This window comes from Lagopus muta, chromosome 1, assembly GCF_023343835.1.
Source record: "Lagopus muta isolate bLagMut1 chromosome 1, bLagMut1 primary, whole genome shotgun sequence".
Lineage (NCBI taxonomy): Eukaryota > Metazoa > Chordata > Aves > Galliformes > Phasianidae > Lagopus > Lagopus muta.
The window spans coordinates 117,408,625-117,422,626 of NC_064433.1; the positions used below are offsets into that span (position 1 = coordinate 117,408,625).

General features: G+C 40.3%; 1 long non-coding RNA gene across 1 annotated transcript; it reads left to right on the plus strand.

Annotated features, from left to right (window-relative positions):
- The first annotated feature begins 1,392 nt into the window (after positions 1–1,392).
- Positions 1,393–10,533, plus strand: LOC125697791 (uncharacterized). The gene is made up of 6 exons (XR_007378928.1): positions 1,393–1,457; positions 4,712–4,775; positions 5,083–5,156; positions 6,062–6,153; positions 7,650–7,806; positions 9,909–10,533. It is a non-coding gene; the product is annotated as an uncharacterized LOC125697791 (long non-coding RNA).
- Positions 10,534–14,002: the final 3,469 nt, after the last annotated feature.

The window sequence follows — 14,002 nt, forward strand, 5'->3', positions numbered from 1 at the left end:
TTGCATAATCTTAATTTCTTGTCGGTAAAGGTACCTCTTAAAAGTAAGCTACCTTGTAAGTCTGGTCATTTTGAAATGATGGCAACTCATAAGGATTTGAGGGGAAAATTAATGAAAGGTGAGAAATGTGGTTTGGAAAAGCACTATTTTACCATTGCTGTTCAGCATGAAAAAGCACTTTGAAATCCTTCATAACTTCCATTAAATCATCTTGAAATGTTCTTCTATGTCATTAATCCCAACCTATTTTCGAAAATACAAACAAATGCTACTTCTTCTGAATGTTATCACTTCAATCCCTCATCACACTGAATTCACTCAAGGAAATGATGTTTCCCATTGAAAGATGGGAAGATAAGTCCATCTCTTTGATATTGGAATGAAGTTATTTATTAATTTTGTTGCATTAGTCATATCATTCCTCTTGACTTGCAGGCTAACCATTGTATGATGTATATTTTTAAATACCAATTTATCATGTTCAAGGCTTGGAGAAATTTGTGGAAAGAACTTGTGAGTCTTCAGTGGTCCATCAACCTTATACACTGTTCTAGTTCTTTACTCTCAGAAAAGTTATATTTTGCCAATTTTAAACTGCATTTTTATTTTATTGATCTCGCCAGTAACTATATTACTTGCAGATTGCTAGCATTGCATTGTGGTACTGAAAGTTATGCATTGTTGCTAGTAAAATATACCAGTAAAAAAGTATGTATTAAAGGCAAATAGAAATCTTGCATAGTCTGTGTGTTCTTAAGACAAAAGCATACTGGAAGAGTCTTCCTCTTCCTTTTTTTGAGCTTCATCAACACAGCAATCTGTCTCTGTCACACGTGGTTTCTATTTTACTTTCTAATGACCTTCCTTGCATAGGAACATTCAGGCTTTGGAAAGAGACAAAAAGAAGCAGAGACGGGGCGTGGGGCTTCTTTTTGCTTTTGTTTTGCATAGAAGGGTGTACTGAAAGAGAGCAAGAAAAGCCAAACACTTCCCAAATAACATCAGGCTGGAGGAATGGTTGGTACGTTGGAGGGCTGGACTTCTGGCTGAAATGGGTTGATGGGGTCCTCCTGAAGCGAAATAACAGCAAAGTCCTGCACCTGGGATGAAACAACTAATCTGGAAGTACAGCCTGGGGGGTGGTGGACCATGAGTAAAACATGGGCAGAATGGCATTAGAGCACGGGCATAAACCTCAATAGTTATTATAGAGGAATAACAGAGTCAGGTGTATGGGAACTGTTGAATCATGGCCTGAACTTCTGATTGATCAAGTGAGACAAGCAATGAGTCAGCCATGGGAGCACAGGTGAAAGCAATTCACCTGTGTGACTGGAAGGAGTGGAACCTGGTTCCACCTCTCCTAGACCCCATTTAAGGGCTGACTGCCACTGAAGAAGGATCTCTGTCTGGAGACCACTCCTCTTGGAGTCTTTTCCTGTACGCCTAGGACACAGGTAAGCTTTTCCATTCATTTCCTGATTGTCCTTCTCCGATGTGATAATCTTTCCAACTATACACTCTTTAAAGATCAGTCTAATTTCTCTGTATATTTGTCAATTATACATTTGTATATTTGTTGATCAGGAGATTTTTTTTCAAATGGGAAATATGTATACCGATTGAGAACTGGGGTTCAGATTAAGTTGCTTTTCCCCTGGGGACTTGACTCCTCTCCACGAACTATAGATGCTAAGGACAGCAACTTCTGAATGAGGTATCTGTGATTATAAAGCTAGGCAAGGTGGATTTGGGTAAGTTCTAGGCTGGACTTTGTCAGTAATACTGCAATCAGGATTAAAGCTCTAGGGAGTTTACACTTACATTTCGCTCTCATCTCAACTACATCCTTTCGGCACAGCCTGGATTTTAATGACTCACCACTACACTTCTAAATGTCAGGCCTGGACTTGTTAAGTCATATGCCTTCTTCTTAAGAAAGGAAACTAATTTATTTTAAATAGTTAAGCTTTAAATTTACTCTTTTTCTTTTCTTAAACCTACGATGCTGCAGTCTGAGAAAGACTACGCTTGATTGTTGCAAGCGTATGGTCCTTATGTGCTGAGCAGCAGTAGTATCAACAATTATTCATCAAACATGAGAGGTGAGGCCAGATTGGCGTATGAAAATACTCTGAAAATGTAAGGACAGCTACCTCAGCTATCAGCTAAACCAGAGGATAGAGAGTGCTGTTTCAGAGTCGTATCTAATGTGTTTTGTGTGTGCTGATAGGACCTCACTGCTGGCTCTATCTTGTTTGTCACTTGCCATTGCTTTTTAGTTTGTTCTCGGGTCATCTGTCCTGTCTGCTGTGATGTTGGTAGTCAGCTAGTGCTAGAGCCATAAGAGTGGTGGAAGGTTATCTTCTGTAAATGCTCGTGTCTGCCAGCACAGAGCTGCTACTCTGCCAATAGATGGAAGGGCCTGAGGCACCAAATCTCCCTTCAAGTATGTTTGTGCTGTGGTTTAGCTGCCTGGGCACTCTCTGAGATGGTATTTAGCCCAGCCAATCTCATGTTGACTGACAGGCAAATTTTCAGTGCATAAAAGCACAGAAGAATGAAGAGCCATATTTTTGATGTATTAGGAGTTGTAACCACTACTGCAGCCAGAATGTAGGCATACCTAAATAAAGGCAGACTGACACCCTAGGTGTGTCTTGACTGGACTTTCCCATTCCCCCAAACCTGGGTAATAGTGCTGTCCTTTTCTCTCCCACTTTTTTTTCATTGTCAGTAGGGTTCAGATTTGAAAGGAATGGAGCAGCATCCAGGGTGTTTGTTTTCAACTGCATCTAGATATGGGCAGTGAAGATTTCATGATCTCCAGTGAAGAAAAAAAACCACAAAACAAAGAACTCTGCAGCTCTAATAGCTGGTGTGTTGTTTGAGTTTCATTTTTAAAGGATTAAATACTACAGAACAGGGACAAAACTCTTGAAATCATGACCCAACTACATGCATTATCTGGCAGACTGGAAGATAATGACAGATCATTCATAAAATGTACTCTGTTTCTCTTAGTATTTTAAAATAAAACATTATTCTGCATTGAGCTCCTGAGACGAGAAGCAATTTACAAGTGCTGATACATTGCTATTCTCAAAGCAACAAGGCTGTCTACATCATCTTGTGCACTCTGCATTAGGATATAAAGGATTGTGCTAGGATTATATACTGAGTGAATGCTAGACTTTTGATCTTTTGCACTGCTTAGAATTGAACACACGAGAAGCACCTTATGGTGTCTTTGTCATCCCTTGCTTCACCACATTAAGGGCTTTAGCACAACTAGTAGATGTAGACATGACTTGGATGGTGGTGTGATGAACGGGACTTGAAACAGAGCATACTTCATGGAATGGGTTGTCTTCAATGAGGCCAGCCTGGGATGGGCTAAAAGTTGTAGTGTTATCCTTTGTGGCATACTGACAAGCAGATAAGGATGGAAAGCATAGCTGGTCCCCAGTGTGGAGTAACTTTCTCACTCATCATAATTTTTTAATATAGGGATGTTTACCCTTGGAAAAGGGGAAAGGAACTCTAATGGCTATGCAGGTTGAAGGATGCCCTCTGGTCCTACCCAAGTATCCCACTCATACATTGAGGTTAGCATTGTCTGGCCATCATTCTGGGACTGTATATGATATATGTGGAAAATTCATGTGGTATCTGAGGATCACAGTGGATGCTGCACAGTTGGCCACGCAATGGTCAGTCTTGACTCACTGCTGGAAGAGATGCAGTGCAGACTTGGTGAAGGTACACCTGCCTCTAGCCCTCCAATGGGAAGCTGTTGGATCAGGCACTCATGGCCAATGAACAGCATCAATTGATCTGAGGCTGGATGTCACACAGCAATGGGTTTGAATAGCTTTTGCAAGAGCCAATTGAAAGTACAGTCTTCAGAATCTTAGAGGAGCGCTATGTGGAGAACAGCAAACACCTGTCAAGCTCCATTTTGTTTTACATATTCATAACTTGTTAGAGCAGGTCCTGCTCTGTAGCTGTAATGACCTTTGTGTGTTCTACATTTATTGTTCTTTGTTGCACGGAGGCAGAACTGCCAGCTGCTGAAATCCCTCATGCAGTTGTAGTGGTTCTAGTCCCAAAAGTAAAGAAAGGCCTGAATGTTTAGTGTAAAATGATGTGTTTATTGGCAGCCTTGCTGGGTAGCCACAGCATAGAACAGGCAGAATCTGTTCTGTCAGAAGAGTTGCCATAAAGGCTGTTTTTTCTAGAAGTGGAAATCAGATAAGCATGCTTCTATTGACTGAGAGAAGACTTGTGCAAATGTCTGCCACATCTAAGCCAAATTTACAACCTCTAAAATAGCTAGTTTTCTGGAGCCTCAGAGGTTTAATGTGGTAAAGTCATTAGAATAACTGCTAATGAGTTAATTACAGTGGATTCATTAGTTAAAATTTCTGCCAGAAACTTGAATGTTGTAGATAGCTCTACTGACAAGTGACTTATGCTGCTGGTCAGATCTTTGTCTGATTTATGATTCTCCTCACAACTAAATGGAGTTCTTGCCTGATTATCTCAATATTTAGTTCTAGTTTTATCTTATTTATAAAAATTAACTTTAGGTTTTGAAGAGACTTCCTATGTGCTGCTAGAGTGCTTTGAGCTGCTGTCATTGAGCTATTTCTGGGATACTTCTCTGAAAGGGACCTGCCTGTATAACAACTATTCTTCTCAAATATAGACAGTTATCAATCACCCTTGAAATCGGAGGCGTTGAGAGTTCCAAGGAAAAATACATCCGATCTGTATCCTTTGAGGATAATTTTGTAAGAAACAACAAGGATTTTGCCAATAGAAAAAACCACAACTGTAATTCAGTGCTTGAAATCTTTCCTTGTGGGAACCAACTTAATCACTTGGTACTTAAAATTCATATCTAGAAGTGATCTTTCTTGGTTTTTAATTGAAAGTTACAGTAGTTGATTGGAGAAATGCATACACTGGTCTCTTTCTTATAAATGGCAAATGTATATTCAAACCTCAGCCTTCAAAACCAATTTAGATGCCAAATTTCAACTTTGTCAAAATGTTTTTCCCTGACAGAAATTATAGATGTAAGTGTTGAGCCCTTTGGAAGCTTCAGATTTCCTGAATTCCTCTGGTAAATCTTCTAGCTCTTGTGCCAGGTTTGTTTAAATACTTTCTATTAACTTTTTGATTAAGCTCAATGAATATCTTCTTTCTACCTTGGCTCAGCAAGAATAACATTTCAATTTCTCTGCTGTCCAGATAGATATACCCTTGACCTGAGGGTTTAATCATTATTCAGGGTCTGACAAGCTCTTTCCTTGGGAGAAGGAATTGATACAGTTGGTTTTTTCTTCTCTACAAATCTGTTATTTCACACACCTACAAAATCTCCTCTCTGAACAGAGTAGGAGTCTAGTTTTGCTCATAGTTCCACACCTCTTTCCAGCATGCACTACATCTGTAAGAGTTTCTCTCATCTTAAAAACTTAAGATCACACTAATTACATTCCTGCTGCTGACACTTTCGTGGGCTTTTGTTGCCTCTCTCCAATGTGTGCGCAGGCACGTGTGCAGGAAGTACTGAGTCACAGCATTCAATCCCTGAGGAAAAGCTGTCTGTCCCATCTTCCTTCCACCTGCTTCCATTAGCTGAGTTTCAATGGAAGCATATAATTCACATGATGAGCTATTAAAATTATTTTTCTTATCTTTGTCAGTTTACTACCTTTTAGAGAAATACTTTGAGTAGTGGTGAATCAGGGGAAACACATACCTGTCTTCAGAAGGCATTGAATTGTCCTTGTTCCAATGAGTCATTATTTCCTCTTGTGTTTAGTTATGCCTTCTACAGTAGGCATTTTATTGTGATTTCTGTAACACACTTAAGAAAGCCATGTGAAACTTGCTTCAAGTACCTGATGTGTTTCAAACTTGGGGCTAAACAGGCTTTTAAAATTGTTCTATAAATTGCTTGTATCTTGAGTATGAAAAAAGAGGGTCAACATCTAAGAGCAATGATCTACGCAGTGAGAATGGCAATAAACATGTGGCTTCCATCTAGATGTCACTGTGAGACTCTCAGAGGTCTTTGAAAGGTCATGGCAAGGAGAGGTTACCAAGGACTAGAGGAAAGAAAATGTTACCTCAAGAAAGGTAAGAGAATATCTGAAGGGCTTCAGCCTAGTCAGATTCTATTATTTGTTTTGACAGAGGAGAAATTGATGGAGCAAATAAATCATAGAATATTCTGAGTTGGAAGGGATCATCAAGTCCAGCTCCTGGCTCCGTGCAGGACCACCCAAAAATCAGGCCATGTGACTGGGAGCATTGTCTCAATGCTTCTTAAACTCTCACAACCTAGGAATGTGACCACTTCTCTGAAGTGGTGAGTTCTGAGCCAGTTCAGGGCCTGACTGCGCTCTCGGTGAAAAATCTTCTCCTCGTAACTTGGAAACCATTTCAAAGCATGTTAAGGACAGGAAGGTGATGGGAAGTAGTCAACAGGGAAGAGACAGCTTAGGGGGATCTTATCCATTTGCATAATTGGATAAGGGAACTAAAGAGTAGGGTTGGAGTAGGGAACTAAAGAGCATAGAGGCAGGCACCTCTGTGTGATGCCCTGTGATCGGCCAAGAGGAAATGGGCACAAACTGAAACACAGGAAATTGCATTTAAATGTTTACTCTAAGGCTGATCAAACACTGGTTGCCCAGAGATATTGTAGAGTCTCCATCCTTGGAGATACTCAGTGTGTTAACTGGACATGGCTCTGAGTAACTGACTCTGGGTGACTATACTTGAGCAAGCAGTCTCCAGAGCACCTCCCTGCATCAAGCAGTCTGTGATTAAAAGAGTAAGATCATTTTTGCTTTGTTTCCTTGTAAAAATGATGCTGCAATCCAGGCATGCATACCAGTGAAGGTTCATCTGCTGTTGATGACTTTGACATTTTATAGTTCAGTCCAGCGGCTTCGATATCCACGCTCGTGTTGAACTGACAAGAGTGAAAGGTATCTACTTACTGAAAAGGTCATTTCTGGTATCTTTTTGCTTGAGCCATAAGCAGAAAAGCAATCCCTAACTAGAGTGCCTTAACTTCAACTTTGTGCATGTGTTTGTGTGTTGCTTTTTTTTTTTTTTTTTTTTTTTTTCCTGCCAATATGTTTTTCTGTCAAATCCTGGTTCATGAACTACTCAAGGGAAATGTCTACCATGGGTTTGGCTGAGCTACTCTTATCTATCATTTTGGAAAAACAGCAGGGCTGTCTGCCATTGTCACATTAGCAGTGCATTAGAATGTGCTGGCAATAATAAAGCAAGCTCCATTTGCACATTTGCTAATAGTTCTTTCACAGCCACTGTTATTTTCTTGATAAACTCCAATAGATCAGTAGGATGACAACTATTATGCTATTTAGTTGCAATTAATCAGTAGTGCTGTTATAAAATGCTTTGGTGGGAGCTGCAAGGTAGTTATGTGTTATTGATCACAAGCACCACTGTTCCTGATGATACATTGCCATAGCTATGGCTGCATCACCACTGGTAAGTGGTGCACAGTTTGTTAGTTCTGTCCCAGAGGTACACACTTTGCTGATTCCAGAATTGGAGGGTGTGCACAATCATCACAAATGCTATTTTTTTTTGAGATAATACTATGAGGCAATGTCTGTAGCGGATGCTATGGAAGTGTAAGGAAAGAAAGTAAGGAAGAAGAAAAAGATTTGTTTGAACAGATGACTGTACAACAAGAAGCCTGTACCTGTCCAACTTGGATTCATACTGGCTGGCATTTCTTTGTGTCAGGTTTGTAATATAAACTCTAATGTGGGGATTTTCTACCCTGGGTGGGATGCTGGTGGAATACAGCCATGGGCTGTGGGCCTCCAGTCTTTAATCTTCAGAAGCTGAACTCCTGGAAAGGAAGATGGGATTATGGCAGCTCAAGGTCATGGTCTTCTCTGTGGCACATTGCATACTTCCAGCTGATGCATAACCAGTGTCCGGTTGATGACTTTGTGCTCCTGATGCAGATGGTAAATATGCCACAGCTGTGGCCAGGCTATGTAGCTTTCATCACAGGCCCCCCTGCGATTGCACCCTGTTATTACTTTTGCATAAAACTTCAGTGTGCAGACTTTAGTCCTAATTGATAATTGTCAAACATTTCAAGCTTTCCACAGGGAAATGCTGCATGCCTCCTGCATCCCATAGAAATCACAGGGCCTGGGTGAGCTTAGCATTTGTGGAGGTTGGACTATATGGGTCTTCAATGTCCATCAGTCCACCTTAGTGGCTCCTGCAGTAATATCAAAGGCTGCCACAACACTGTATGAGAAGATTTTCAAAGATGAAAAATGCTGTCTGTGGAAATAAATGAAATAAACCTCAGCTATACAGAGCTGAGTCTGAGCTGAGAGCTGAGAGTGGCACAGGATTTTTCATATGGAGAGTTTTTTCCCCTGTCTGATAGCCTGAAATGTTTCAGATTTTGTTTCAGGGAAACATTCATTAAATCGTCATAGTCAGATATCTGTTAGGTGGTGGGTGAAACAAAGTTTATGAGCTGATCCATATCCAGAAATGTTATTAAAATCCAAGAATCTTGTGTAACATTTCGTTGCACAGATACCAGTTATTGCTAGTCCCAAGCATTTTTATACAGGCTAGGCCTCCAAAGTCATAGTTATTTCTTCAAATGGAAATTGCCATAAGCATGTTCAGCAGCAGCTACAAAAATACTGTAAAAATACAAATGTAAAAAAAAAAAAGCCTCTGTCATCCCAAGAATCATGCTTCTCCAAGTGTTAGTTGCTCTTTTCCATTTTGCACCTGTTTCAGCTAACTTCCCATTACATGCCTATCTATTTCCTTGAGGATATAGGAGGAAACAATAGTATTGCCAGTGCTGCTGCTGGAATTTAAGTATTCAAGAGCAACAGCCAATACCTCCACTGGAGTGCAAGTGCAGAAGGACAAAGAAATTTGCTGAAATACTACTTTGCACATTTTGTAACTAACAGCTCTTGTATTGAAGCTGAGCACTGAATACAAGTAGAAACTGTCCTTTGTGAAAGTCTCTTCAAAGAAATTGCAGGTGGTGCAGAATCATCAATATTTACAGTTTGAAAGCCTACTAGTAAAGTGAATAAGAATGTATGGATTGAAGAGCCTTGACTTGCAAACAGGTCCACTCAACTGGTCACATGAATCCAGCAAGGGATCTCGGTTTAAGATTTTCATATGAAGTTTTCAATAGACCTAAGAAGGGCTTTGAAAACTTATTTATAGACAGTAAAGGACAGAAGGGATCAGCAGAATGGTTGAGTCTGACCTCCTGCATAATCCTGCACCTCCTCCACAGCAGGACATGAGCTGCTTTTTGTAATGAGATGAAGTGAAGCCAAAATTTGGAACGCTGGTTGCTGCTGCTATTTGAGTTGCTGTGTTGTGCATATGCCTCCCTGGATTTGGGAAATGACCCTGTGAAACTCAGGAGTATCTGGACACATTAAATTTATCTCCTAGGAAAGTATAATAAGCATTTCTAAAGCTAACATGTTGTGCATGAAACAGGAGAAAACCCACACTTAAATTTATTGCCACTGGGTCTCAGAACCCTTCTGGTGGGTGAAAATTTTTTGGCTATGGAAATGTAACACTCACTGAGGAGCTTTCAGTATGAAGGCAGGATGCAGCACAGTGCTGAGATGCACAAACTAACTTTAAAATAGCTGGGTCGGATACCAGGAGTAACAGAAATACTGCTGGAATACTGAACACTGAGGTACTGCTGTTTTATATTCCTGCTTAAACATTTTAGGAGTTGGTGCAGAGACAAAAATCTATATATTCAGTCTATTGTTAAGAGCAGGGTGAAAGTAAAATGATTTTCTCCTTTACCATAGGCTAGTTACAAGCTTACACTTGAGGAAGTGTCTTTACTGAGACATCAGCTTCAGAAGGATCTGGACCACAGCTAATTGTGATTCTTTTCTCAGTGTCTCTAGTGGCACAGGCTGTTCCATAACACCTCAGGGAGGAAAGCTGCAGAGCATGATTCTGCCTCTAAGACCTCATAGGAATGTTTGGAGATCCTTCTAGAGGAAGTGATTAGAATCTGCTAAGGAAAGAAAATAAATTCTGGCTGGCATGTATGGGGAGATGAAGAGAGAGCTCCTGTATGGGAACATCATTCATGATCCCAAAGTCAAAGGCACCGGAGACAAGTAACTCAACATCTCTAGAAAGGAAGTTAGTTCATAAAAATTACTTACATATATCCATTTGTGGCGAAAAACAACTGTGGTGGTTTTTTTAAGTGCACTGTCATAAGAAAAGATCCCACAGCTGAGGATATGAACAAACATGGACACGCCTTAAGGGTGACGGAGGTTGGGTTGGCCACTGGTAGCAACGTATTTGAGATGCTCAGTTCTTTCCAGGACATACACATATTTGCAGGGAAAAAGAGAGAAAGTGGCTGCTGCTCCTCACTGATCCAGACACAGATTACAGGAGTGGATGTAGTTGTGGCAGCAGAGGCAGAATCGTGCTCTGCAGCTTTCTTCCCTGAGGTGTTATGGAACAGCCTGTGCCACTAGAGACACTGAGAAAAGAACAGAATCTACAGGAAATCGGTTAAATGCTTCTGCAGTCTATTCTACAGCAAATTAAAAAAATTAACTTTTTGCCTGTATGGATTGTACAAGTTCATTCATTTTTTTTTTTAGCACGTTCACATTAACTGTATGTATTATTGTTGTGGAATGAGTAGATCTAATAGGAACAATTTCCTTACTGTCATATGTTGCACAGCTATGGGGGGGGGGGGGGAATAAAACTCCCACGTTTATGGAAGAATTATAATGAACCGACTCATATGAAGGTTGCTTTTATACTAAAACTAAGCAAGTTCTGTGTCTCAGGTTGCTCAATTAAGAGTCTTCTGAAAGCCCATACATGAATTTCAACTCAGGATCAGCGTTTGACTTCAGGTTTCTCAAGAGGCCAGTTTCCTTCAACACCATTGGCAAGGTTTTTTTTGAATCCCATACTGCTTTCACATGTGCTGTTTCAATTCTCTTCTTAACTCTGATTGATTTCTTCTTCACTTTGTCCTTCGGAAGGATCTGTCTACTTTCTCTCTCCTCTCCCATTCCCTTCTAAGTTTCCACAAGATGCCCTTGGATATTTCTTCTCTATCCTTTTGTTTTTCCACCCCAAATTAATTAATTCTTAAGACAATCAACAGTGATTCTTGCATTGACAACTTGCAAATCTATATATTCTCTTATACAGTCTTGTCTCTTTCTTTCCAAGCTTTTGGCCCATCTCTGGCTCTTACCAGTGGCTGTCAAGTTCAAGGTGGTTCTCTGTGTAAGCTTTTATGCTCTTTTCTTAAGTGGATTGCAGTGAACAACACTATCCTACCACCTGCATTAATCAAAGTGAAAATCTGACCCAGAGCCTTTTCCCATTGCTTTTAAATTTGTATGCAAGACTTCCCCCTGCAAAAAAGATCATGAAAGCTAACCTCCCTGTTTTAGATCAAGAGTCCGTTAAATCTGTATCCATTTTGATACCTTGCATCTTAAATTCTTTTGAAGTAACGATGAATTTGGAATAATCTAGATGATTTAGAGTCAGTCTTTTTCCAAGATCTACTTGCAGGCAGAATGAAGCAGTACTCGAGAAGAACCTAGTAAATAGTCTGTAGTGATTTTTTTTCCCCGAAAATTAATGATGTCTACACAGTTAAACCTTTGCTGCTTAAGTTGTCCCAGTAATTAAGAAATAGTGATTGTTTGTGAAAATTAGGGTTTAACAAACTGAGCAAGAGGAGGTTACTTTACAGTTACTGAAGTTAAAATTGCTAGTTCCTGGATCTTGTGTTTTGTCTTATGAATAGTTCTGAGTTCGTTATTTCCTGTAGCAGTCTCTTAAGCTGGCTTTGAGGCAGTGGTCTTGACATACCTTATCTCACACATAAGGATTCTTTTCTAAGTGGTGAAAAGTGTTGAGATATTTGTGTAACTTTCAGATTTTGAATTATGGCAATAGATGAACACTAAAATTTTTTGTTGGTTGAACTATTATTGAAAACACACTTGTGCCATCAATGTGATGCTTAAGAAGATGATATACTGTTGACCTGATGTCAGTTCTTGTGAGTTGTGGCTTTTTTTCTTTTTTTTTATGGGAGTCTTCAGAAGATGGAATATAAATCTGTTTTAAAGATGAAATTGCTAGTTCAGCTACAGCTTTCAGCAGTGCTTTCCTGTACTTGGACTGCTTTTAATATCTTCTTGTTATTTCAAATAATCTAAATTGGAATTCACTCAGCAGCTTTCTTAAAGAGTAAATGGATGGCCAAGTCAGGGAAGAGAGTCTTAAATAAGGAAGTCATGTCAGTCATCCAGACTGTAAAGTATTTTCTACAGAAGTATTTGCAATATATGGAGCAGCAGTGACAGCGGGGAAAGCTTTGTAGCTGCTGGACTGCTGTGCCAGAGCTTTCTGTGCTCCAGGCCAGGTCTCTGGTAAGAAGTAGCTATTTGAGGAAGCTTGGCTGGTCTTGGTGGTTTTGGAGGAAAAGCTGGAAGAAGGCTCTGCAGAGGCTTCTTACTTGTGCTTGGGAATGACTTAAAATTCAGGTCCTTAAGCTTGCTACCCAACTGGGCTACACCACAGTAGTGTTGCAGCTGCAGTTGAGCTATGCCAGGCTCTGATGGGGGGGACTCATTTCTCGGCTTCAGACCAGGCTTATCTGGTGTTCTGCTCAGTCACCACGCACGTCGTGGTGGAAATGGGCTTTTGCCAATACCGCTGCCTTTGTTCATCTCAGGTTCCAGTTCCTACCTCCCTTTTCACCGTAGTACAGCCTGCTCTTGCTGCTTCCTAATATGCAGGACCAAGGAGCGCCATAGCATGTTTATATGGGGCACAATTACAGACACCGCTCCCTCACCGTGTAAGTGAAATGACAGGTACCAGAATCCTCATTGTCTGAGAATAGCTCACTGGCTGTGCCACTTTCAAGGCTGAAAAACTGAGGAAGAGAATCAGAGACAATGTCCATTAAAAATGTTGCAAAGACGAAACAAAGTTACATGTGCCTTGCTCAGGCACTCCTTTATTTCAACTTGCTGACTTACGCTGCTAGCTGGTCTTTCTGTGATTGCTTTACAGAATTGCATTTGCGACTCTTTATCATAGGCTGGTGTGGAAATCAAGAATATAGAATAGGTTCCTAAGGGTTAGAAAGATAAAAGGCTATAGGCTCTACCTCAAGAAATCAAGAACTACTCAATGTGAAAGTTGAGAAAAGTATGTCAGAGGACGAGTAATTCTGCACTTGTGTGGCTTGCTTAATTCTTTCTCTGTTTAGCCATTGTGGATCATTTGTCATGGACCATCCAGTGTTAGAAATGGGCTCTTGATATGATGGAACATTCCTTGATGTGGATAATATTCTGCAGTACTGGAATAATATTCTCCTACTTATGAATTTTGGGGGTGTTGTTGTACAGGAGCTGTTGCTTTTTTGCAATAATGCTGTCTTCATTTCTCTCCAATGTGGTCTGATGTTACTTAGCTGTTGCAATCAACACAGGTGCTATTAGTTTATTCCTCACCTGAATGCTTGTAAGCAGTCAGCAGAACCAGACATATTCTCCTGGGGGAAAAACATGGAATTAGGTATGTACTCACCAAAACTTATTTGCACCTTCAGGGGTACAGGCACAATGTGGAAGGTTGCTACATGTTTGTCCACATGATATTTGGAAGGCAGTGTGGCCCACTTCTGTTACTCAGCCTCCTAGGAAAATGATAGCTTGTGCTCCCAAGAACTCTGTGTATTCCTTTCCTCCTTGTAGTGTAGGGTGGGAAGTTAGAGTCTAGGAGGTGTTGATCAGGAAATAGAAATGGCTCTCTTTTACCATTCTGTTTATTTTTGTAACAGTATTTTAAGGTGATACGCTGGCAAGTGGCAACTAAT